Below are 25,015 nucleotides of genomic sequence, written 5' to 3'. Positions count from 1 at the left end.
GGCCACTGGCCCCTAGGGGTCTCAGCTTGTGGTGGGGTACTATTGCACATGGCTGGGGGTGGAACCCAGTCGGGATGCCCAAGAGGACCGGAGGAGTACTCATGCCTCCTCCAGACCACGAGGGGGCGTCTACCCTGGTTGTGTTGGGGACCATGGGTACAGGCCACACTGGGGAGTGCCGGTGGGAGATTGCTGGGAAGCACTCAGGGCTGGAGTCGGGTGAGGAGAAAAGACAAAGCTTGAAGGAAAGGAGTGGAGGCGGCCTGAAGAAGAAAAGGCATTCAAGGAGTGACCTGGACTTTGGGGTATGTGGGGGGTTTTGAGGTGCATTTGTGAAAACAAGATGTATAATAAACGTGTTGTGGGTGACGTCAACGTGTCTGCCTGTCTGTGTCCGGGCTGGCTACCACAAAGCACATATTATAAAACTGTCCAAAACATGTTTCTTCCGTCTTAAAAATGTTGGGAAATCAAGGCATTTTCTAAATATGTGTGATACTGAGAAATTAATTCATGCATTTATTTCTGGATGTTCAAATTGTTCTTTATACAGTTTCCAGTTAATCCAAAACGCTGCTGCAAGAATTATTGTAAGAACAAGAAAATATGAACACATAACTCCTTTTCTTAAATCCTTACAAAGGCTCCTAATTAAGTAATGGCAGTTTTCAAAATCTTACTTTTTACATTTAAAGCCTTAAATGACTACGGTCTGGCTTACTTATCTGAACTTATCATTATTTACAAACCAGAGTGCACATTAAGATTAATAAAGTAACAGCTGGAGATTGAGCTTTTAGTTACAGGGTCCCAAATCTGTGGAATGGTCTGCCTGCTACGATAAGAGATGCCCCTTCAGTTTCAGCTTTCAAATATCAGCTGAAGACTCACTACTTCAATTTAGCATAACCAGACTAGAGTTGCTGATTAATTGTGCATACATCTCTGTTGTTATTCATTAGCACTAAAACATAAGTAATATGGTAGTTATAATTTGTTACTAACTCTCGCCTATTCTGATTGTCTTCTCTGTACTTAAATGTGATACTTGGTGCCACTGCCCTAATGCCAAGTTCTTTGCCTGCCTAAGGAAAAGTCATCTCTGATAGAGGAGCACTAGAATCATCAGGTAGAAGAGTCATTTCACCAGATTGGCCTGCCTAACATTAACTCAACTGTGGAATGGCCAGTTTGGGGGAGGCAGCTTAATGGCCAAGGTCTCTAGGACTCTGAACAAATCGGAATCCTATTATGTGATGTAATCAACTCTTACATTTTGCAATGCACTTGTACTATTACTATTGCACTATTGCATTGCATTGAGGATTACTTGTGTTCTGTTCTGTGTATTGTATTATATTTACCGCATTTTTTGACACCCACTGCATGCCCAGCCTACCTGGAAAGGGGTCTCTCTCTGCATTCCCTTTCCCAAGATTTCTTCCATTTTTTTCCCCCACAAGGGTTTTATTAGGATTTTTTCTTGTCTTTTTAGAGAGTCAAGGCTTAGCAGCTGTCAAAAAACAGGGCCTGTTAAAGACTATTGCGGCACTCCATGTGTGATTTTTGAGTTATACAAAAGTACATTGTATCGTATTGTATACTTATGCCCAGATTTAGTATAAAGAATCTGGGGTTTTGCCATTTCAGGAATAAATTTGATACATTTTTGGAATTATTAGATTTGTTTTTTGAGTGGATTGTAACTTTAATTGTGAATCTAGTAATACAATTTTGTTTTTAGACTGTGGTGTAGACTGTAACCATTTTGTATAAATCCTTGCATTGTGTGACCATGCTGCCTATTGTTCTAAGCAGGATGCTAAGAAGTCACATTATTTCACTGCTCTCTGTCTATGACTCACATCTTAATTCATGCATGTTTTTGGTTATTTTCACACAACAATCTAGTGTGCATCAAACTTTTATTTTGGTTAGGAATTTCTCCTTGTTAGTTTTGGTTGTCAACATCGGTTCCATTCCTTCTGGCTATCAATTTTGTAATTCTGGTTTGGTTTTGGATGCTATATAGTTTGGCCTCTCATTTTAAAAATCATCCGGACCACAATTATTGCCTGCTGCCTTGAATTCAGTTAATCTTCGGATCCATTATTTTTTAGTTCCAAATGATACACTACATCTAGGATATTTCCTGGAACTTATGGTGTCTCTGACAGTTCAAAGGTATGTGATTAGGCTGAATGAAAAATAAACTGGCCTGCAGTGATGGTCTAGCATCCCACCAAGGACCCTTAGTGTTGGATGCAGCCTGAGATGGGCTTTGGCTCATAGCAACTGTAGTGAACCAAATAGATAAAAAAAATGGATAAATTCTGATGTATTGTCTAATCACACACAAAATGTATGAATTCATTTTCATATCTGATTTTTCCTGTTCATCGCTGTGCTGTGCCAAGAAGTACAAATGATGAACCATGAGATTGTAGGAGACTACAAAATATACACATACATAAATAGTTCCTGACTAAAAACTTGGATTGAGTGAGATTAGCTATGGGTAGTAATGTACAAAATAATCTGGGCAAAGTTTAATCAGTAGTGAAACTCAAGTTTTTTGCTGAGCTAAAAAGTTTGTGAAATTAATTGCTTTTCTCTTCCAGCTAAATTTGTACAATTCCATTAAGGTTTTTCTCATCTTCCAGTATGAAATAAATATGCATAAATCCTTACACCATAAATATAAGATTTTTTTGTTTTTAGTTATTATTGATTTCAATCTAGTAACCTTAAAAAGCATGCTATACTATGAATTTTTCATCCATCCATACATAGAACGCGCTTCTTCCATTACCTGGTCAAAGGTAGCCTGGGCCTATCTTGGCAACCTCAGACACAAAGCAAAAGCCCTGGATGCCAGTTAATGCCACTTCAGTGCACACTCACTCACACAGACCCTATGTACAGTCACCATCCTCATTAACAACTGTGTCTTTAGAGTCTAGAAGAAGCTCAAGAGATCATGTAGATACAGGTAATCTGTAAATTATAATCAGATATTTTGAAAATTTTGATATGTGAATCCAGATTATATCCAGATTATAAATAAATAAAGGCAGCATGGTGGCACAGTGGTAGATAGATAGATAGATATTTTATTAATCCCCAAGGGGAAATTCACATACTCCAGCAGCAGCATACTGATAAAAAACAATATTAATTAAAGAGTGATAAAAACACAGTGCAAGTTAAAAAGTACAAGGTGGAGAGTGCGAGGCAAATATAAGTCAATAACATTGTATATTGTTAACACCCCCCCATCCTCCCCCCCAGGTGGAACTGAAGAGTCACATAGTGTGGGGGAGGAAAGTGACAGCTGCTCCTCTGTCTGGAGATGATACTGTTCAATGGATGCAGTGGATTCTCTATGATTGACAGGAGCCTGCTCAGCACCCTTAGCTCCGCCACAGATGTCAAACTGTCCAGCTCTGTGCCTACAATAGAGCCTGCCTTACTCAACAGTTTGTCCAGGCGTGAGGCGTCCCTCTTCTTTATGCTGCCTCCCCAGCATACCACTGCGTAGAAGAGGGCGCTCGCCACAACCGTTTGATAGAACATCTGCAGCATCTTATTGCAGATGTTGAAGGACGCCAGCCTTCTAAGGAAGTATAGTTGGCTCTGTCCTTTCTTACACAGAGCATCAGTATTGGCAGTCCAGTCCAATTTATCATCCAGCTGCACTCCCAGGTATTTATAGTTCTGTACCCTCTGCACGCAGTCACCTCTGATCATCACGGGGTCCATGAGGGGCCTGGGCCTCCTAAAATCCACCACCAGCTCTTTGGTTTTGCTGGTGTTCAGTTGTAGGTGGTTTGAGTCACACCATTTAAAAATGTCCTTGATTAAGTTCCTATACTCTTCCTCCTGCCCGCTCCTGATGCAGCCCATGATAGCAGTGTCGTCAGCAAACTTTTGCACGTGGCAGGACTCCGAGTTGTATTGGAGGTCCGATGTATATAGGCTGAACAGGACCGGAGAAAGTACAGTCCCCTGTGGCGCTCTTGTGCTGCTGACCACAATGTCAGACCTGCAGTTCCCGAGACACACATACTGAGGTCTGTCTGTAAGATAGTTAATGATCCATGCCACAAGGTATGAATCTACTCCCATCTCTGTCAGCTTGTCCCTAAGGAGCAGAGGTTGGATGGTGTTGAAGGTGCTAGAGAAGTCCAGAAACATAATTCTTACTGCACCACTACCTCTGTCCAAATGAGAGAGGGATTGGTGTAGCATGTAGATGATGGCATCCTCTGCTCCCATCTTCTCCAGGTATGCAAACTGCAGAGGGTCGAGGGCATGGTGTGGTAGCGCTGCTGCCTCACAGTTAAGAGACCTGGGTTCGCTTCCCGGGTCTTCCCTATGTGGAGTTTGCATGTTCTCCCTGTGTCTGTGTGAGTTTCCTCTGGGTGCTCCGGTTTCCTCCCACAGTCCAAAGACGTGCAGGTTAGATGCATTGGCAACTCCAAATTGTCCCTAGTGTGTGCTTGGTGTGTGTGTGTGCGCCCTGCGGTGGGCTGGCGCCCTGCCCAGGGTTTGTTTCCTGCCTTGCACCCTGTGTTGGCTTGGACTGGCTCCAGTAGACCTCCAAGACCCTGTAGTTAGTATATATCGGATTGGATAATGGATGGATGGATGGATAAATAAATAAATGTTGTTGTTGTTATAGCAGTCGTAAAGCAGTTCTGCTAATTTCTGTATCACATGTCATTGTTTAAAGATTGGTATTGGGTTTATTATTCCACTGTGTTCTTTCTTAGAAAGACGATGCTTTTCTTCTAGGAATGATAATTATTTAGGATTGAATTATATACAGTATGCATTGCAGTCTTCATTTTCTTTCATTAAAAATTACCCCATTTTGCTTTCTGCATTAATGTTATCATCTGGTTATAAATAACTGATCCTCTATCTAAGCAATAACATTGGTCTGCAAAAATAATAATGATGATGATGATAATAAGTAATAATTCCCTCCCATCAAAAACATTAGGTGCTCTTTATAGATTTGTTGCTGCTGAATCTAAATCTGGCAACAGAATTGCTTTATACCATCCAATCTTTGTGAAATAATACTTTAAAATCAAATAAATATTTTAGATAAGAAAATGTAATATATTAAATATTAATTATTTAGACTTATTTTAAATATAATTATTACTATAAACAGCAGTCACTTGGTAGTTTTTTCCTTTTATAATCCTCTGAAGGTGTTTCACAGTGGAATGTTCAAAAGATGTCTGCTAACATAGACCTTCTCCACTTTCCACTATTAACACCTCTCTATTTGAGCGATGTCCTGGTGGAACTTCCCTTTCCCCATGTTCATCATGTTCTCAGGGAAAAAATCCAAGTGCAGGAAATATATTTTTAAAGGCATGCTGTGCCCAAGTACCAGGTAGGTAGAGAGAAGCTTGTCAAATAGCTCCTCATAGTTTTCTGCCTTTGTATTCCCAAGTAAACTGTGGCACACACTTTTTGTTTTCAATTTAAAAAATGTGTGTGTTCTTTTTAACATTTATTTAACTGTTATCTGGTCAAGACAATGGATGGATTAACCCAACCTTGCACATTTCTGTTAAAACCATTTAAACAACAACAGTAGTTGCATAAATATGAGGTTGCCTTAGTGAAAGTCTGCAATGCTCCCAAACTATTCTAAAGGGCAGATGACCATGTATTTTTCAGTGAACTTCTGCCTGAACCTCTGTCTAAAGAGACAATAAGGCTAGTCGGTGAGGAGGAATGCTAGCACTGGCAACACCTCCTTGGAAGGAGGGGACATATGTTTCAAATAATCGATATACAGTAGATGGGACTGGGCAGCTATCTAATGGTTGGGGAACTACTTAGAGGGAATCCTGTTCTGAGGTCTTTGGAGAAAAACAGAGGTGTCCCTGAACTTTAGTAATCATTACAGGGTTTGCTAGATGTGACCCCAGAAAGGGGTTTAAAGCTGCATGATGGAAAGAGACGTAAAGAGCCTGGAATCAAAAAGAGGTTTACTTGCAAATGCTCAGCTTAAACAAGAAAAACAGAGAGAAGAAAAAGAAGGGAGGTATTGATACTTGGTGTTTTGGTAAATGGGTGAACCTACTTACCTGGTAAGCAGGGTTCAAGACCAGGCCTCAAGTGGCAGCAGGTCTGCCCGTTTATGTGTTCTTTGCCTCCCTTACTGTGACTACTGACAGCTGTATTTTGTGACATTTCTATTCTGAAAGCCCTGAAAATATTATGTATTATACATGAAAATTAATACTGGTCTGTCCTAAGGTAACCTGGAACACACACAATATATACACTGGTTCGCACCCGACCAATTTAGAGATGAAAATAAGCCCAAAAGAATTTCACTGGATTTAATAAGAGAACCAAAACACAAGCTTGGAGTGACAGAGTGACAGGCAATCGCAGTTCATATACACACACACAGTACAGCCAGTTTAGCAATACCATTTCACCTAAACGGCTTGTCTTTTGACAGTGGGAAGAAACCACAGCACCAGAAGAAATCCATACAAACTTCATGCAGGAAATACCCGGATTTCCATGTTGTGAGGCAGTACTGCTACCACTGTGTCACCTTGCCGCCCTCTAAAGCATACCAACATAAATAATTTACTCCCCACCCCCTATATACAACTGTGCTTATTTTAATTAGAACTAACTTTAAGGCTACTGGAAAGCCCTGCGTCACTGTTGAAGACGACTCAGGATTGATAATGGATAAACAATAAGTTAAACAATACATTACTTCTACTAGTTACCCAACTTCATAGTGTATACTTAAGAGAAGGCGCCTTAAGCCTAAAATGTTTCATATGACTAAAAATATTATCGTGACATGTAAAAATGGAACTATACAGAAAAACTGACCAACTGAAATGTGTGTGTTTTGTGGAAGGTTTACCTTCGTTTTCTGCTCCGCCCACGGACTTCCAGTTTTTTTATACTGGGGGCGACTCTCCTTGGGAAGCCTACAGGATTGTTGCCTAAGAGGTAGCAACTGCGACCTCCAAAGATCTTTGATGGGTACAAAAGTTTTAAAGAAATAAGATTTTTATCCCGAGGAGAAATTTCTTTCTTTCTTTTTTTGTTTCTTTAATCGGGACACTTCTGTCGTTCCAGAAACACTGTACTACCTCGAATGCAAACATTCATTTTTCCATTTAAGCTGATATATAAAAAAATGCACTTTTAGGTTCAGAATCTTAAAAAGAGCATTGTTCGGCTACTCATTCGCCTAGTATCTGGCGCGCTGTTCCGAGGATCGCAACTGTGCATCCTAAGCAGAACAGAGAAATACGAGACATGTACTTTGTGATGTGTAAAGGAAAACCGCCTGTGAGACAGAAGCAGGAGCGAGAAACACACTAAAGGAAGAAAATGCAGCCCATGAGCAGTGCTCTTTAGTTCCTACCAGGTGGACGGATAAGGCCAAGAGCGTCAATGAAGCTTTGTCATAGTCACCGAAGTTTTACGCACATCGGTCCAGGTGGAATAAAAGGCGATTTGGCCGATAAAATTTTAAAACTTCACTGGTGTGCTTATTAGCTGATCTGCGACAAAGTGCAGAGACTAGTCAGAAAGACGGTGACTCATCTGTCAATTGCGAGCGTATATTAATTACCATTTGAAGAGGGAATGCGCCCTGTTTGCTCCTCCTGGTTGCTATGGATTTTAGTCTCAACGCTTTCATGAATAAAAATCACATCCTCTCGCTGTTGCCAGTGTGCGGAGAGCCGTCTGCAGAGCCGGCGGCAGCCTGTTGATCGAATCATCATCAATAAAGAAGACTGGATCGTTTCTGAAGTCCATACATACGTGTATACAGAGAAACCCTGTCATTCAAAGGCTGGGGAGAAAGGTAGCTAGGACTGTAGACACTTTGTGGAGTTTAGAGGAACAATTCGCAACTTAATTGGAGCCGCGTGAGTACATAACCCCGAGATCTTCAAAGTTACTAAAAGCGACTGCTCATTAGGAAGGCTGTGGAAGTGAACTGCTGAATAGCTTTGGAAGGCGGCGTGTTGTTTCCCCCCTATTCAGTATCAACAAAAGGGAGTAATCAGTAGTACAATAAACGTGAAAACTGTGCGTCTTCTTCTGCAAGAGAAACACCTGCGAGAATCAAGTAAGTAACTCACGTTGCCCGTCGCCGCATCCAGTAGCAACAGTGAACATAACCAATACTTCTGGCAGAAACAGAAAACCAGACTGAGTAGAGTAGTAGGCTATTTTATTGAATAGGTTGGCATGATTTAATGATTACCATGATCATTTACCTAACGGCAGTAAAATAGGCCGCAGTGTCTGAAGCGTTTATCATATTGTTTGCATGATTCATTGTCCTACAAAAAGAGTGTAAAACAACATTGCGATTGTTGCAACGCATTAACATTATTGTTGATGCTGTTAACAGGGTGGAGCAGAGGGTTTGGTTCTCATTCGGGTCGACATATATATAGAACGTACACGTCCCACATTTATTCAAGAGGGTTTACTTTTGTGTATTGCTAAATCCCAAAGACACGCTTGTCACGGTAATTAGCGACTCTTCAGTGGCTTGGGCTGACTGATGTGTTAATGCGTGTGAGTCCTGGAACGATTTGCGTCCCGTTCGAGGCTTCCCGTGTTGCCCAGCAAGATGCAGGTGAGCACCGTCCTCACGGTTGGAACCCAGTACTTTACAGAGAAAGCATATTGTGAATGATCTGAGTTCATTAAGATTTTTGTGGTTTTGTTGCGTTTGAGTACCAACAGCAATTCTTTGAAAGGAGTGAAGCACCCGTTCGATTAAGTTAAGGAGCTTTCAAGATTATTTTTCAATGACAGACCTAATTTCGCACCAATCTAATTTATCAAATGTTAAAGAAATATTCAGTGGTGGTCCATATTTCTGTTAGAAAATACAACAGTATATCACAGTTATGCTTTTCATAATAATTACACGATTTAAATAAAGGACTTTAACAAACAGAATTCCTGTATGTCTCAGATGATTAATGGTAATTGTCAAATGTGGAGTCGTCCATCTGGTCTTTTTCGCATCTTTAACCAATGGTAAGGGGAAAAGATAACCCAAATAAATAAACAAAATTTCTATCTATTCTTATGTCACCCTAAATTTTAATGCATCATAAAGAACAATTCTGACAAATTGTTGACTGTAAAACACGCCTTTGTGTCCTTTTCTAGAAGAAAAGCAGTGCAGTGGAATGTCTAACCTCTGTATGTTCTAAAGAAAAGAACAGGGATGAACATGAACCATTTTATTTGGGCATGAAGCACTAACCATATACATACACAAATAATTTAATAGCTGACCATATACATCTCCTGTTGTTGTTATTATACCTGTAATGAAAATGTTAATTAATTTTCATGTACTTCAACTGCAAAATGAGATGGAATATATTTTGCAAATAATGTATGATAAAAGGCACAGAATAAAACCATGAAAGGTGTCCACAGATAAATAAAAGTAACAGCATTTATCAATAAAAAAAGCAGCTACTGAAAACCATGGTTACATTTAAAATACTTAATGGATTTTTTACTGCTTCAAAATTGTCAAAGACCAAACTATTATTAGGGTGAATTTCTGTTTAGCTGCTTCTGATTAACAAGTGTCTCTTGTAAAACAAATTCTTGGCTGTGTTCTTATTTACTCAAATATGCGCATACCCTGAATTCAGCAGCAAGGCCCCCGTGACACTACTGAGTAAGATGAGTTGCATTATTTGCATTTTTCATCTAAAGACTAAATAAATGGTTTAAAATAGAAAGTTTCTAAAATTTAATAAAAGTTGCATTCAGTTTTTGATCCTTTTAAGCTATATCAAATTTCAGTTTTATGTAGTGTATGCAGTATTTTAGAAATGATGATGGCAGGATCATTTAAAAATAGAAAATCCATGTTGTATTGAATGCATTGGTTTCTTTTAATATTGCACGCATTTTTATTTATGGATTGTATGGCTCTGCTTTTTTATGTTCAGTAGACATACAGCCAAGTTGCTGTGATGAAATGTGTAAATGCACATCACTCACTTACCATAGTTAAAAAAGAAATGTCTATAAATTTTAATACTTATGAAGACACGGGCAGGGCGGGACTCGTTCCTGCCTTGTGCCCTGTGTTGGCTGGGATTGGCTCCAGCAGACCCCCATGACCCTGTGTTCGGATTCAGCAGGTTGGAAAATGGATGGATGGATGGATGAAGACAATGATAGTGACTGGAATTTTTTTTTATTTTTGTGCCATTAGTTTTTGTCACAGAAATGTATGCCACATTTTTGTACTTGTTTTAAATCATTAAGGAAGAATTTTCCTGTTCAGTTTGATTTGCTGCTTTATGGCATATAGTACACGTTTGATATTCTGACCTGACATCAATTAAGAAGATAAAGAAAAGGGCTTTTATTTTGTTTTTAGGATAATGACTCAACTGTTAATTTTAGTCTGAAACTAGAGAAAAGCCAAGCAAAATGACACCTTTTATTGGCTAATAAAAAGATTACAATATGCAAGCTTTCGAGGCAACTCAGGCCCCTTCTTCAGGCAAGATGTCAAGAAGAAGGGGCTTGAGTTGCCTCGAAAGCTTGCATATTGTAATCTTTTTAGTTAGCCAATAAAAGGTGTCATTTTGCTTGGCTTTTCTCTACATTCATAATGGCTAACACGGTACAACACCCTAGTACTACAGTCTGAAAATAAAAAGGTACGTGAAAGACAAGAACATTTTCTTTCTTCTATGCATCAGGTAGAAATTCACATGAGAAATATTTGTAGTGAATGCAGTCCCCTTGAAGTAGTTCAGGAACCATCTTTCAAAGCTTCTCAATCTCCATATAGAAATCTGATTATCTCTATAATTTTGTTTAACTGCAAAGCCATTCTAAGATATCTATAGTTTGCTTTTGTTCAGTTACAGAACTACAACAGATAAGTCTTAAAATAAACCATGTCACCCATGACCTTTTTATATACATTAGAATTATTGGACTAAGATTATATGAACGATGATATCCTAAGATGGAACATTGGTTTGCGTTGCTTCCTCACTGCTCCTGGAGACTGGGTTGGAATACTGGTCTAGCAATTGTCTGCATGGAGCTTACACATTCTGTTGGTGTCTATGTGGGTTTTCCTTAGATACTCCTGTTTTTTCTTCCACATCCTAAAGATTTGCAAGTTAGCTTGATGTGTGATTCTAACTTAATCCTGATTGTGAGCATGGGTGCATGCATGAAGGCACAAATGTGATGAACTAGTGCTGTTATAACCGCTTGTTCCTGCCTTATCCCAGTGATGCCCTCCTGAAATGTATTACATGAGTATAAAATTACTTTTTTAGGTGGAAGCAGAGCCTGCTTTATGAATGTAGACAATCATGACAATTGTGTTGGTTTCTAATGCTTCTAACATTTCCCAGTAACCCCCTTTGCCTGTCTTGTTCTTCTAATACATGCAGAATGCATCTGTCTTTCCCCCCAGTCTCCCTGTGGACTCTTCACTCATATTATTATAGTCTTTATTCAGCCATGTGGGATGAGCATACTGTATTATTGCAGCAGTTTTGCTTTTTTATTCTGTCACACTGAGCATAAAATAAACATATACTGTATTAACATGTACAAAATGTGCTGTGTGTATACAGTACTGTATATAATATACATATGTACAGTATGTGATGAGCATTATTCTTTGAAATTCCTTTAATTTTAAACTATTGTGGCCTGTCATGTTTAGATACAAATCCTTATTTGATGAAATGACGATCCATGTTTTAAGTTTATCTGTTTTTGTCTCCGTTTCTACCAAAAAAAAATCCTTTTATTATTTTTCAGTTGGCACCCCCATCCCAAACATCCTCATATAATATGGGTTTGCTGAAGATGAAGAATTGAACCGTACCTTCTATTCTTTGATGTTCTGAAGTTACATACAAAAATCAAAAGTTGTTTAACAATTAGTTTTTATAAATTTTCTGATTCTTCTGGTTTGTTAATCTTTTAAACTACCTCCCCTTATTGCAAAGAGAATTCTAAAATGATGTAACTCAGTTAGGCATATGATACAGCAGATTTTTTTTTATTTTTTATTTTGCAGCTAAACAACGAATCTTGTACTCGGGGAAGCTGGTGGAAATTAAATGGGGAAATGCATTAGAGAGAAAAAATCAGGAAATGCATATTCATTTGCACAGAAGCTTTCCTGTGGCAATTCAGTATCTTTTTCAGTCTCTGCTACCCCTCGGTAATTTGTTTTTTCCAGAATGGCTGGTTTGCAGGCCTACAGTATGCAGTAATTTCCAACTACCATATTGCTGTTCCACTTAACACTCACTGGACAACTTTAACCCACTTATGTCCTACTTTTAATGGATTAAGAAAGAAAATCAGTTGCAGTTACTACCATTAGTTCCCTAATTGATCAGTACCAGCCATTGATAAAAAAAAAATGTACTCTCAGTAGTTGTCAGCTTTAAATGTAATTCAATATGTAATCATTAAAATGAGCTAACAACAAATCCTCATACATTTCTATCAGTGTTTTCTGATAATTCTGTTTAAAGAGACTGACCTACAAGTAGACCTTAGGTACCTCGTTTATGTAACCTGTTTTTACATAAGTTGTAGAATGAGCACATACAGTAATTAATCTTCTTGGTGTACTGTATTGGATGAGTGACACTTCCAAATGTTGTAAGGGTTTAGGTTTGCCTTGGAGGACCATTATGACGACAGCCTATATGGCCACTGAATTTTTTAGGTGATCTCTAACCACCTAGAGGAAACGCCATAATATGGAAGCAGGATGTTAAAGTGACTGCTTCTAGCTGAGAGGAAAAGGATTCAAGTTTGCTAGTAAGGTAATTGATTGGCCTCAATAATGTAGTAAAGGCTAGGGAATGCTCCAATTATTGCAAACTTCAAAAATATGCACAGTTTAGTTATATTGTGCACTTTATTCAGAAGTACACATGCAGACATCCACATTGTAAAGTTTCAGGAAGCACTTTTTTGATATGGAGTAATTTAATTGCCAAAATTGTTTATATCATGCAAACTGCAGTGCCTGTAAATTTATATTATATGCATGGCGGTATACTAAAACTGTAATTGGGTATATGTGAATGATCCACAAATGAACTTTGCATGTGATTACCACTTTGTTTTCTCCCATTTGACTGTTCTCATAAGAGGAAGCGTGAGCCACAAGCATTCTCCCACATTCTTTCTCTATCCGCTCCTACTTTGTTTGGCTCACCTTTCAGTATCTCTACCAAAAGTGTACTGTATTTTTTTATTTTCACTATCATCATCAGAGGCATGGGGGTGTATTGGTCAGTTCTGCTGCCTCGCAGCTACAGGGGTCTAGACCCAAAATCGGTACCTTTTTTTGATTTTATTTCAAGTAGATTGTAACCAAAGATCTATGCATTTTCATGTTTAATTTTACAAAGAGGTCACTTGCTTGACTGCATGTCTTATTCAGCTTTCAGAAGTTTTTTTTTTTTTTTTTTTTTCAATCTTCCATTTTGCCAAAGAAGCCCTTGTGGCCTTCTGACACTTCGTACTGGGAAAGGATGAAAAATCCCCTGATGGAACAAACAGGTATCTTGAATGTCAATATACAATTATGCTGTTACTGAACTGAGATCAGAGATTGTCAGTATCAAGTTTGAGCAATTCCATATTAAAACAGATTGTACTTTCTATATTTGAGTGTTTCACAACGTGAAGAGGAAATTTGACCCTTACATACAGTAGAGGGACTGCTACAGATAAATTAAAGATGGCAGATAAAGAAGACTGTGGTTGTAGAAAATACTTGCTAATTGTAGGCCTTCCTGAAAATTCCATAATACATCTTAATGCTATAAGCATTTGCTTGGAATTTAATATAAAGTATTTCCTAATGGTAGATCGTGTTGAAAACTGTGGTCTGAAATTGTCCATGTTATAGGAAACTTTGTCATTATGTTTGGAATAATGACAAAATTATTATAAATTGCTTTGCGTCGGGAGTAATAGGAGGGGCCTATTTTGCTGTATATGTGCAGAGCTGGAAAAAGACAATTATGTTTAAAAGCAATTATGTATTCACTCTGTATCGAGACTCTTCTCGATTTCATCTACACACTCGGTCAATTTTCATGACTTTGATTTGTATGTAGGCAATGACGTAAATGTGTTTCTGAAACTGCTTGTTGACAAGTCCCTTCCTCCTCTCCAATACATTTTCCTCACTAAATCCATTCCATGAAGATACCAGTTTGGTTGAATGCTTTCATATTTTAAATCCATCTCCTAGTGAGTCACCCCCCCCAGCCCCCCCCCGCCTTGGCATAAATCATAGTCACAAATTGATTATGTATTTATATTTCTCAAGCATTGATCCCACTTATTACTAATTTGCAGCCCTGTAACAAACTGGATAAAAACCCCATAAAAATGAAACATTAACTGTTAGAGCTGAGCTATAGATGCACACCTTTTGCAACAGGCTAAATATAAGATCCATAACACCCTCTCTCTCTCTCCCTCTGTCTCCCTCACTCCTTTTGTAATAAGTTATTTGCTGTGATCACTTCTACCAGGACTATATTTGTTTGAAGTCATTAGTGATTTCATTAGACAAAGAAACAATTTCTCGGTTACTACCGAAATCTATTTTTAGGTGATTATGCCCCCCAAATCAGTTTGGTCTTCTTTCATACATTCATTTTCAGAGGAGGAAGCAATGTGCTTGGAAGCCCCAATCTATCTGGATGCAGTGATTTCCTTTCATTATGTAAATCCTAGATTCAACACTGCAATCATCAGTACCCTGCTAAAACACAAGAAACACCATACTCTGTAAATCTGAATCTCAATCTGTTATTTTATAAATGGTTCCACCCTCAACAAACTGGATTTATTCTCTCCAGTTTGCCCTTTCAGAAGTCGTCTTCTTATAATTAATGTAGCATTCACCATTCACCCAGCATCTTTACTTTCCCAGGATGTTGAAAAAGCATTTGATCCGTTAAATGGGGCATCTTTCTGCTAGGTGTTGAGCATATGTTTTCCTTTGCTTATTAAGAACAGTTCCAGGTAGGGTTGTCCTCTTTCCTCTTGACAGTTTCTCACTAGAGCCACTGACTAAGGCTATTCGTGCATTACATAACATAGCTTTATATTTTTATAACAGTATTGAAGATCTCTCGCATGATTTAGACCTTTTGAAACCATTTTAAATTATGTCTGATTATAAATTAATTGAATTCCCTATACTACTACTGCTCTACCTGTTTTACTGCTTTTCTTGCATCCATCCCCTTTACCGACTGGTTCCAAGTATTTGGGCATTGACATAATCTACTATACAGGCAGTCCCCGGGTTACATACGAGATAGGGACTGTAGGTTTGTACTTAAGTTGAATTTGTATGTAAGTCAGAACAGGTACATTATTTTAATAAATGCTATTGTTGACCGAGTGTAACCAAGTGCTCTGCCAATGAATGATGGAGTTTCACCCCTCTCTGACCTTTTTATTATTTCTACTTTATTTTCAATGGTGATGGTTTTTCTCTTCTTTACTGTATCACCAGCACTTGCATCAGATTTGTGCTTCAGAGACATTCTTGAAGGATGAAGACAAAAGGTTAAGATGAGCTCTTCTGCACAGCACTATCCACACTATCACAGCAGGAAGGCTCCCGTCAACACGTCTGATGTACTGACAAGAGACAACTTTCTGCTATGTGCGTAACAGTACAAGCAGGCTTGCTATTACGAGTGACTTGGGGCGGTGAGGGGGGGTTCATCACTCGTCCACCACACAGTCACCTCCACTACAGTATGCTGCCTGTGTCCGCGTCCGCCCTCCGAGAATGAACATGGTGCAGCCAAAGGCGGGTAGTGAATCGCCCAACCCCAATTCAACAGGCAGCCATCCGAGGCACACTACAATGCTACCCCCGCCGCCCCGTTCACCTTCATTGGCCTCCATTCACCCACAACCGGGTCAGCGCTTGTAGCATTACCAGCCGTGGGTGCTGGGTGAGCAGTAAAACACCTCCCTCCGCTCCATCCAGCCTGTGTCCAGTCAGGAGCAGTAGCTGCGGCGGAGTTGTGGGCGGGCAGCGAACCATCGTCCTGCACACGACCGATAGCTGTGGCCCCGGTGACTATGGAGCCGCCCGAGGGACACTACACTGCGCAAGCAGGGAAATCACCCCCCTCCAGCCACTGCTTGCAGCATTCACAGGCCGAAGATGACGGAGTGGCAGTTACTGAGGCGCATGCGTCACAGCTGTGGCCTCGTTCGTAAGTCGTAGGTCGGATGTCCGTAACCTGGGGACTACCTGTATACACGAAGATTTATATCTTAAGCTTTTATCATGGAGAACAACAAAGCTACATGTTTTTCAAATTGCATGGACAGAGAGTGTTAATAAATATTTTTATTTATTCTTTAAAGCTCACTCAGAATACTATTCTACATTAATAGATAACAATAATAAAAATCCTCGGGTACTGTTTAGAACAGTGGCTAAATTAACAAATGGAAATTCAGATTAACAGTGCAAAATACCAACAGATATTAGCAGTACAGACTTTATGAACTTCTTCAATGAGAAAATTAAAAATATAAGATCCCAGATCTCTGCGTCACACTACAAACCAAATACTAGCTTAGCAGACCCTGTCTCACATTGCATTCAGCACTTTAGTAATTTTAATCCTGTAACTGAGCAGGAAGTCTTAACTTTAATTTCTAAAATGAAGCCCACTACTTGTTCCCTAGATCCAGTGCCAATAAAACTAGTAAAAAGTGCAATGAATGTTCTTGCAGCGCCTATTCTAAACATTATCAGTAGTTCATTATTGCACGGTACAGTACCTGATACACTAAAAGTGTCAGTCATTAAACCATTACTTAAAAAGTCAGACCTAGACCCACACATACTAAATAATTATAGGCCTATTTCAAATCTACCGTTTCTCTCTGAAATACTAGAAAAAGTAGTCGCCAATCAGCTTCAGTCACACCTTACGCATTACAATTTATTTCAGAAATTCCAGTCTGGTTTTTGCACTGGTCATAGTACAGAAATGGCACTAACACGGGTTGTAAACAACATTCTGATATCCGCTGATGTTGGAAACTCCACTGTAATTATGTTCCATCGACCATTCTATTTTACTACACAGGCTAGAAAATGATGTTGGGCTTACAGGCACCGTGCTCGCTTGGTTTAGTTCTTATTTATCAAATCGATTCCAATATGTACAGAAATGTGCTGACAGTACTCCATCATTATACACAGAAGTTCAATATGGTGTCCCGCAGGGCTCAGTACTGGGACCTTTACTGTTTTCACTTTACATGCTTCCACTGGGATCTATTATTAGGAGACATAAGGTTAATTTTCACTCGTATGCCGATGACACCCAGTTATAACTTTCATTTAAATCAGATGAAGTTTCTCCGATATTGTCTTTAATTAGTTGTGTTAGCGAATTAAAGGAGTGGATGAAGGAGAACTACTTATCTTTAAATACAGATAAAACAGATGTTAATTGTTGGAGGGAATGACGCTGATTATAACATTTTGTCATCATTTAACTCGGTTGAAATCCCAATTAATTTTACTGAATCAGCCCGTAACCTAGGAGTTATCTTTGACTCTAGCATGTCATTTAAAGCGCATATTACAAAGTTGTCCAAAACATGTTTCTTCCATCTTAAAAATGTTAGGAAATTAAGGCGCTTTCTAAATAAACAGGATTCTGAGAAATTAATTCATGCATTTATCTCTAGTAGGATTGACTACTGCAATGCGGTGTTCACTGGATGTTCAAACTGTTCTTTATACAGCCTCCAGTTAATACAAAATGCGGCTGCAAGAATTATTACAAGAACAAGAAAATAAGAACGCATAACTCCAGTTCTTAAATCCTTACACTGGCTCCCGGTTAAGTTTAGGGCAGATTTCAAAATCCTCCTTTTAACATATAAAGCATTAAATGGCCGAGGTCCGGCTTACTTGTCTGAACTTATCATGACTTACAAACCAGAGCGCACATTAAGATCTCGAGATGCTGGTCTGCTTATGGTTCCAAGGATTAATAAAATAACAATGGGAGATCGAGCTTTTAGTTACAGGACCCCTAAACTGTGGAATGGTCTGCCTGCTACTATAAGGGATGCCCCTTCGGTCTCAGCTTTTAAATCCCGGCTGAAGACTCACTACTTCAGTTTAGCAAATCCTGACTAGAGCTGCTGATTAACTGTACAGACTGCATCTCTGTTGTTAGTCATTAGCACTAAAACATAAGTAACATGATAGTTAGAATTGGATACTAACCCTCACCTATTCTGTTTCTCTTCTCGGTACTCAAATGTGGCACTTGGTGCCACGGCCCACCTGCCAAGTTGTTTTGCCTGCCTAAGGTAAAGTCATCCCTGATGGAGGATCGCAGGAATCATGAGAAAGAGGGGTCCTTTCATCGGATTGGCTGGCCCAACACTGTTTCAGCCGTGGAATGGCCAAATGGGTTAGGCAGCGTGATGGATGAGGTCTCCAGGAGTCTAAAATTATCCAAATCTTATAATGTGATATCATCTACTGTTAAATTCTGCGCCATACTTCTAAAAAATTTTTTATTTTTTATTGAGGATTTGTTCTGTTCTGTGTATTGTATTGTATTGACCCCCTTCTTTTGACACCCACTGCACGCCCAACCTACCTGGAAAGGGGTCTCTCTTTGAACTGCCTTTCCCAAGGTTTCTTCCATTTTCCCTACTAGGTTTTTTTTTTTTTTTTGGGAGTTTTTTCTTGTCTTCTTAGAGAGTCAAGGCTGGGGGACTGTCAAGAGGCAGGGCCTGTTAAAGCCCATTGTGGCACTTCCTGTGTGATTTTGGGCTATACAAAAATAAACTGTATTGTATCATTTCTTTTCAGACATCCTTGATTTCAGGCCTGTCTGGCCACTGTAAAGATAAATATTGTTCCAAGTATCAGCTTATCAAGCTCTATGATTCTACTTGCTGATCAGTGGTTTGTTCTTTTCTCTCAATTATTAGTTGACTGAAAGATACTGTATTAATCATTGATCATGATTTATAATATTTGGCTTACATGTTGCATCCAGTTAAACTACGTAATCCCTTCAGTCCTCCCAGCTTGTTTTCCCCTCAGGTCTGCAAATGCACTCCTGTGTAAATTAATTTTAGTTGTATGTGGCGATTTGCAAATTTCTCCTAGGGCTGATTGTAATATTAGCTGAATCTTGCATAAAACTGAAAGGAATAAAGGCATTGTACACAAATGGCATGTGCTCTTGCTCACCTTTTAATAATCATGCATTGCTATTAGGTGGTCAACCACGCTGTCTGCCTAATAGTGTGGTATGAGTGTGAAGTGTTTTGCTTGGCGAGCCTCATGCTTGCAGTCATTCTTCTACCGCTTTCTATTATGTGCATGGTAAGGGTTTATCAATGGTTTTACTTTTACTTTTTATAGAAGTCACTAGTAGCTGAAATTTATTTATTCTTTCAGCTTTTTCTGATGAATAGGCATTTGCAAATTGTACATTCATATACTTGTGTATAAGCATATACAAAAATTCTGCAAATGACAAGAGCCCCAACAATGGATTCAATAAATAGCAGACAATTCAGAGTGTAATGTAATGTCTGTTACTAGATACCAAATGGGAGATCTGGGCATGAGTTAAAGCTACTACACTGCTGATTTCTTCAGGAGGGGTTGCTGTAGACTGCTTTTTTTATTTATTTATTTATTTTTTCTTCTTTCGTTTTATTCATGGCGCTGTTTCGCCTACAACTGCATTGCCTTTAATAAACTGACAGCTGAAACGTAAGCTTTGCAGTAGGTCTTCAATTTAAATTATTTAGATCTCAAGCCATGCTGCGAGAATCAGATTTTTGTGTGCATACCAAAAGCAGAAATAACCAGCTACAATACTCCAATTATTAATGTGTGTCCAAGCTGTCAAGTGACATTGTAATGGCCAAAATTTAAGCCTTCACAAAATATCAGTAGAATGAAATAGGCACATGATTAAAATATTAAATTCTGGACATTTTTCTGAAAACACTGACCATTAATCACTTTTTTCTTGAACCACAAGAAAACTTTTTATACAAAGTCGTTTTCATTAATTCTACCAGGAAAGCAAGATCCTAGTGTATTTGTTATCATACAGTATAAAGAGGCTTTGCTGAACTATGTTGGAGAGGAATCACCTGTCTAATCTAAATTCTTACTGAACACATTTAACCAAGAACATTGCAGAGGAAAAAAACTTTTTAAATCATCCTCCCAGAAACCAAACCTGGGCTGATTTGTGTAGCTATTTGGTCAGTGCTAATGCTTGTTAAAGCCTGGTAGCAGTCATTTATTTGAGGTTCCCTTCAATTAACTTTTTTGTCATAACTTTTGTCAAACACAGTTCAGAAGTGACACGATGGGCAGAAGATTAGGAATCATTTATACAAGTCTGTGAAAATACAATTGGTGACATTCCTGCCCAGCTATCCAAGTCATTTTTCTTCATTTAACTCTCATAGAATGTTTTTTTGTTTTACTGTAAATTTCATTAGACCAAGGGTTTTCAAACTCGGTCCTGGGGACCCTCTGCTGCTGCAGGGTTTTGTTCCAGCAAGATTGATAATCGGTGACAACAACTGATAACACTGATCTCATTTAATTAGTTAGTATTTTTTCCTCTTCTGTTAATTCTACATTCAGAAAAGCACAGCAGCATGATTTTTACATTTATAAGACATTTGGAAATATTTCTATTTGTGCTATAAATTAAATGCTTAACTCTGTCTCCATCATATTTAACCCTTTCTGTGTGCAGTTTGCTCCCTTCATTGTATCTTAATAATGACAATTAAACTAGCAGAGCAGACACCCGGGCAGTACTGAATCACGAAAGGCTGAAACTACTTTAGTGTCAGACCCACTAATTAGTAAATAATGGATTAATTAAACAGTAAGAACACCTGGAAACGTAGAACAAAAATCTTGTTAAAAAGAAAAAAAATACCTTATTCCCATAAAAATGATTAGTACATTTAATTTTTTCTTTTTCTACCAAACATAGTTTTCTAATTTCTATATCGTTCCTAAAACACAGAATATGGGAAACTGCAGTTCACTTAATTAGCCCAGGAGTCCTATTAAAAACAGAAGATGGTTGGAAGAAAAACCTGCAGCCATAGTGGGTCCCCAGGACCACGTTTGAAAACCCCTGCATTAGGCCTAAATTGACTAAACTTGACAAAAACGTGTAATTTTTGATTTGATATTCTTTGTTAATCCCAGAGGGGAAATTGTTTTTTCACATGACCTTTTGGTGGTCATAGCAAAGGGTCAGGCATTGTACAATGCTCCTGGAGCAATTTTCAGGTTAAGAGCCTAGCTCAAGGGCTCAACTGAGTAAGATCCCTTCTGGCAGTAATTGAATTTGAACTGACAGTCTTCAAGATACCAAAGTAGAACCTTAGCCTCAGAGCCAAGAGAAATCATGTAACATTAATTCATTCATTTTCCACACCTACTTATTGAAGTATAGAGCCCATAGTTTGTCTGTAATGTATGAATTTATTGACATATACCACAGTTTTTATATTAACGAACATAATATGGGTGAAATACAAGATAACAATTTATAATAAAACAGAAAATATGCAACAACATTAAACTTAGCTGAAAATAAACATTGATATGTTCATTGAATATATTTACATAAACCAAATATAAAAATACTTGCACCTGATTAACTCATTGATTGTTTCTCAAGAAATTATTAGCTATTTGCAGACAACCTAAGAGAGAATTGTTTTCATGAAAGGCTCTGTCAGTTTTATTTACCAGGGGGGTAATTTTCGTACGTGGATTAGTCGTTTAGCCGGATGTAATTGTTGATGATTTGGCCTGATCCTGGATCTGTTGGTTTTTCAAAACTCTTGCTGGAAGTGTTGTCATAGCAACACATCCAAATCCTCAAACCTGCTCGGAGCAGGTTTGTTCTATGTAAACAAGGATTAGTTTACACACGTAATCGGTGATGGTGTGTGGAAGTCATCCAGTCATGGCTTCGCCGTTCATGAATGAGCAACCAATTGATATTGGTGCGCAAATTATATGAAGAGAATTTCATATAGAGCGGGTTTTGCGCGATTGGCAAGATCCTCTATTGCTCCTGGAGGAAATTCTTTTCGAAAGATACCGCTTTAGCCGAGGGGGAATATTGTACCTCAAAGATTTATTAGCACCTTATATTCGAAATCAAACTCGGCGAAGTCGGGCTCTCACAACCACACAGACAGTATGCATTGCTTTGAGGTTTTTTACAAGTGGCACTTTTTTATATACTGTAGGTGATGCAGAAAATCTAACTAAAAGTGCAGTTTGCCACGCAATTCGTAGAGTCTGTTTGGCTCTGAAATATTTCCTTCGGGTTTTCATAGTGTTTCCTGGACACCTGCATGTGCAGACAATAAAAGAGGCATTTCATGCTATTGCAGGTATGGGGAATACACAGGCTAGAACACCCACAGTTCCATGAAGAATCTCACAATCAGCCTAACCTTCTCATTACCAGGATTTCCAAATGTGATTGGGGCACATGGGACTGATCAGAGTGGAGTTTGATCAAACATTATTTGGAAAATGTACCTCTCCTCCTGATGAATAATCAGACAGTGTCTTCATCAAATATTCTTTTGTCAATATCTCGTTGGTCAGACACAGGTTCAAGGGATATGACATTCCCTGCAACTGACGTGACAAAAAAGAGGGCTATATGGAACATACCTATGGCACACATGGAGGACAAATCTATGCAATGACCATCCTTTACCTGAAATGAAGTGACCACTGCATCCTGCCACTGGTTCTGAGGAGGAGCTTCCCCCTGGAATGCCCTCAGAAACAGGGTGATGGGCATTTTGCTGGAGAGCCAACTCTTCTGCAGGGGTTAGGTCTGGACCGCGTGGACCTCCAGCTGTTTTTTGCTTGTCTGCCTTCTTATTAGCTTTAAAATTAATGTTTTTTATATTTATATATGATTATGTCAACAATTCTTTAAATAGTTATATACCAATATTTACCAGTTTGAAGTATATTCTTGTACTTCACTTTAACATGTTCCCATGTTCTCCTTGTGCTCAAGTTTGATCTGGAATTATGACATATTAAATAACAATTAATCTGACACACAGGAAATGAAACGCTGCATTCAGTAAGTACAATGCACACCACTTAGCGTTTAATTTGACGGCCACTTTTTGCCAGCCGTCTTTTCTGGTCTGGGCTGCTTTTGCAGTGTTACCCCTTATGCATATTAAATCTTGAAATTCTTCATGTCCTTTGAATAAAAGGTCTTGTGCCGTGTGTGTGGGGGAAAAAAAAAATGCGCCTGTTCTTTCGTCATTTTGTTACAGCCTATCAACAACTTGCTGATCATGTTTTCTAGACTCCATATATATGGGCTTTTCACTCAGCGCGGGCGCGCGCATTCATCTGGTATGATTAGATCCAACTAGACTAATCTAATACACGGCTGCGTTAGAAAAAACAACCTATCCCGGATGAGTGTCACCGGCATTAACTTATCCAAGATGAGGCACCTGATCTCGGATGATTTAAGCGACGTACAAAAAATACCCCCCTGACCTCTGTTGTCCACTGATCATAGGTAAGCAATTAATGGTTAATTAACAGACAGATATTGGTCCTTTTTGTTAATTGGTTTTGAATAACTTTGTTTTCCTGAATATTTAAACAAAACTCTATGTATATTCATTATGTAATTAGTGATTTGTAAAGTTTATAATTGTATTTACATGTGAACTTGTTACAACACTCTGAACCTGCAATCAGTGAACAGAACAATGCAAAAATTAAATTGATCCAAATTGAATCAGTCGCTAATGGGCCCAAGGCCCTGGAAAATCCAACCTCACCAAAAAGTTAATTTTATCATGAAAAACAATGACCCAATGGTATTTCTAATTTAATAGTCAGAAAGCTCAACATTTTGCCAGTCTATGGCAGTTGCATAAGAGAGCAGATTGTAAATATGCCTGATTGTAAATCATCTGCTTTGTGGTTCGACAGCTATCTGTGTCCTTTGTCTTATGTTTTGTTAAGAAAAATATAAATGCAGAATAATTATCAACACAATTTTAGTGATATCAAAAATAAAAAATATATTTGTTTTATTACTATGAAATAATTTCTAATCATAAAAAAATGAGTCCAACCCTGTTCTGATAAAATTTAAGATATTTAGTTTTCATTTCTGTCTGTTATTATGTATTAGGATGTGTATGAATTTAATCTTTCAAAGGGTTATAAATGGCTTGTCAGAGTACAAACCTGATGGAGGCAGTTACAGTTTACAATGATTTGGCCAAATGACAATTTATACACTGCGTGATTTTTATTTTTTTTCCCCTTTCCCCACCTGACAAAGTAAGAAGACAAAGAAATGATGAATAATATTACTTTTTATTGTATCCGAGTCTATTTTTCAATACCTTATGTCCTCTTGAAAATCTAATTGTAGTAATACATATAACGAATAGTAAAAATGGAGCATCATCTAACACGTGATATCCAGGAATCTACTGCTATAATCATAAAAAAAAAAGCAGCTCCTTCATGCATCCAGTGTGACTGTGTAAACTGGATTAAAGGATACAGGATAAACCAATAATGGTGTTGATCTTAGAAACATATAAACTAATTCATTAAAATTTGCACAGTAATAACTCGCATATTATTTTATTGTCTGGAAGTATAACATCATCTCTATTATTTAAAAAAAAAAACAAAACTTGGGATGGGATGTGATCTTTTGAAGAGAGACACTTTCATGTCCCACGAGATGGGCAAGGCATGTCATACTTGCAACCTTTGGAAGCAAGTCCCGTGATACACATGCAGAGCAGGTTAGAG

The 25,015-nt window shown here is 38.4% G+C and overlaps 1 protein-coding gene across 1 annotated transcript in view; it reads left to right on the top strand.

Annotated features, from left to right (window-relative positions):
* Window positions 1-7,176: 7,176 nt before the first annotated feature.
* The window catches only part of kcng1 (potassium voltage-gated channel, subfamily G, member 1), a 183,448-nt gene continuing 165,609 nt past the window's right edge, over window positions 7,177-25,015 (top strand). The window contains exon 1 of the mRNA XM_051932999.1: window positions 7,177-8,149. The gene's annotated coding sequence lies outside the window, so the exon portion shown is untranslated. The remainder of the gene's footprint in view (window positions 8,150-25,015) is intronic.

Source organism: Erpetoichthys calabaricus, chromosome 10 (assembly GCF_900747795.2).
Source record: "Erpetoichthys calabaricus chromosome 10, fErpCal1.3, whole genome shotgun sequence".
NCBI classification, from domain to species: domain Eukaryota; kingdom Metazoa; phylum Chordata; class Cladistia; order Polypteriformes; family Polypteridae; genus Erpetoichthys; species Erpetoichthys calabaricus.
Note: the sequence above shows the minus strand (reverse complement) of the source record. Positions and strands in the feature narration are given on the sequence as shown.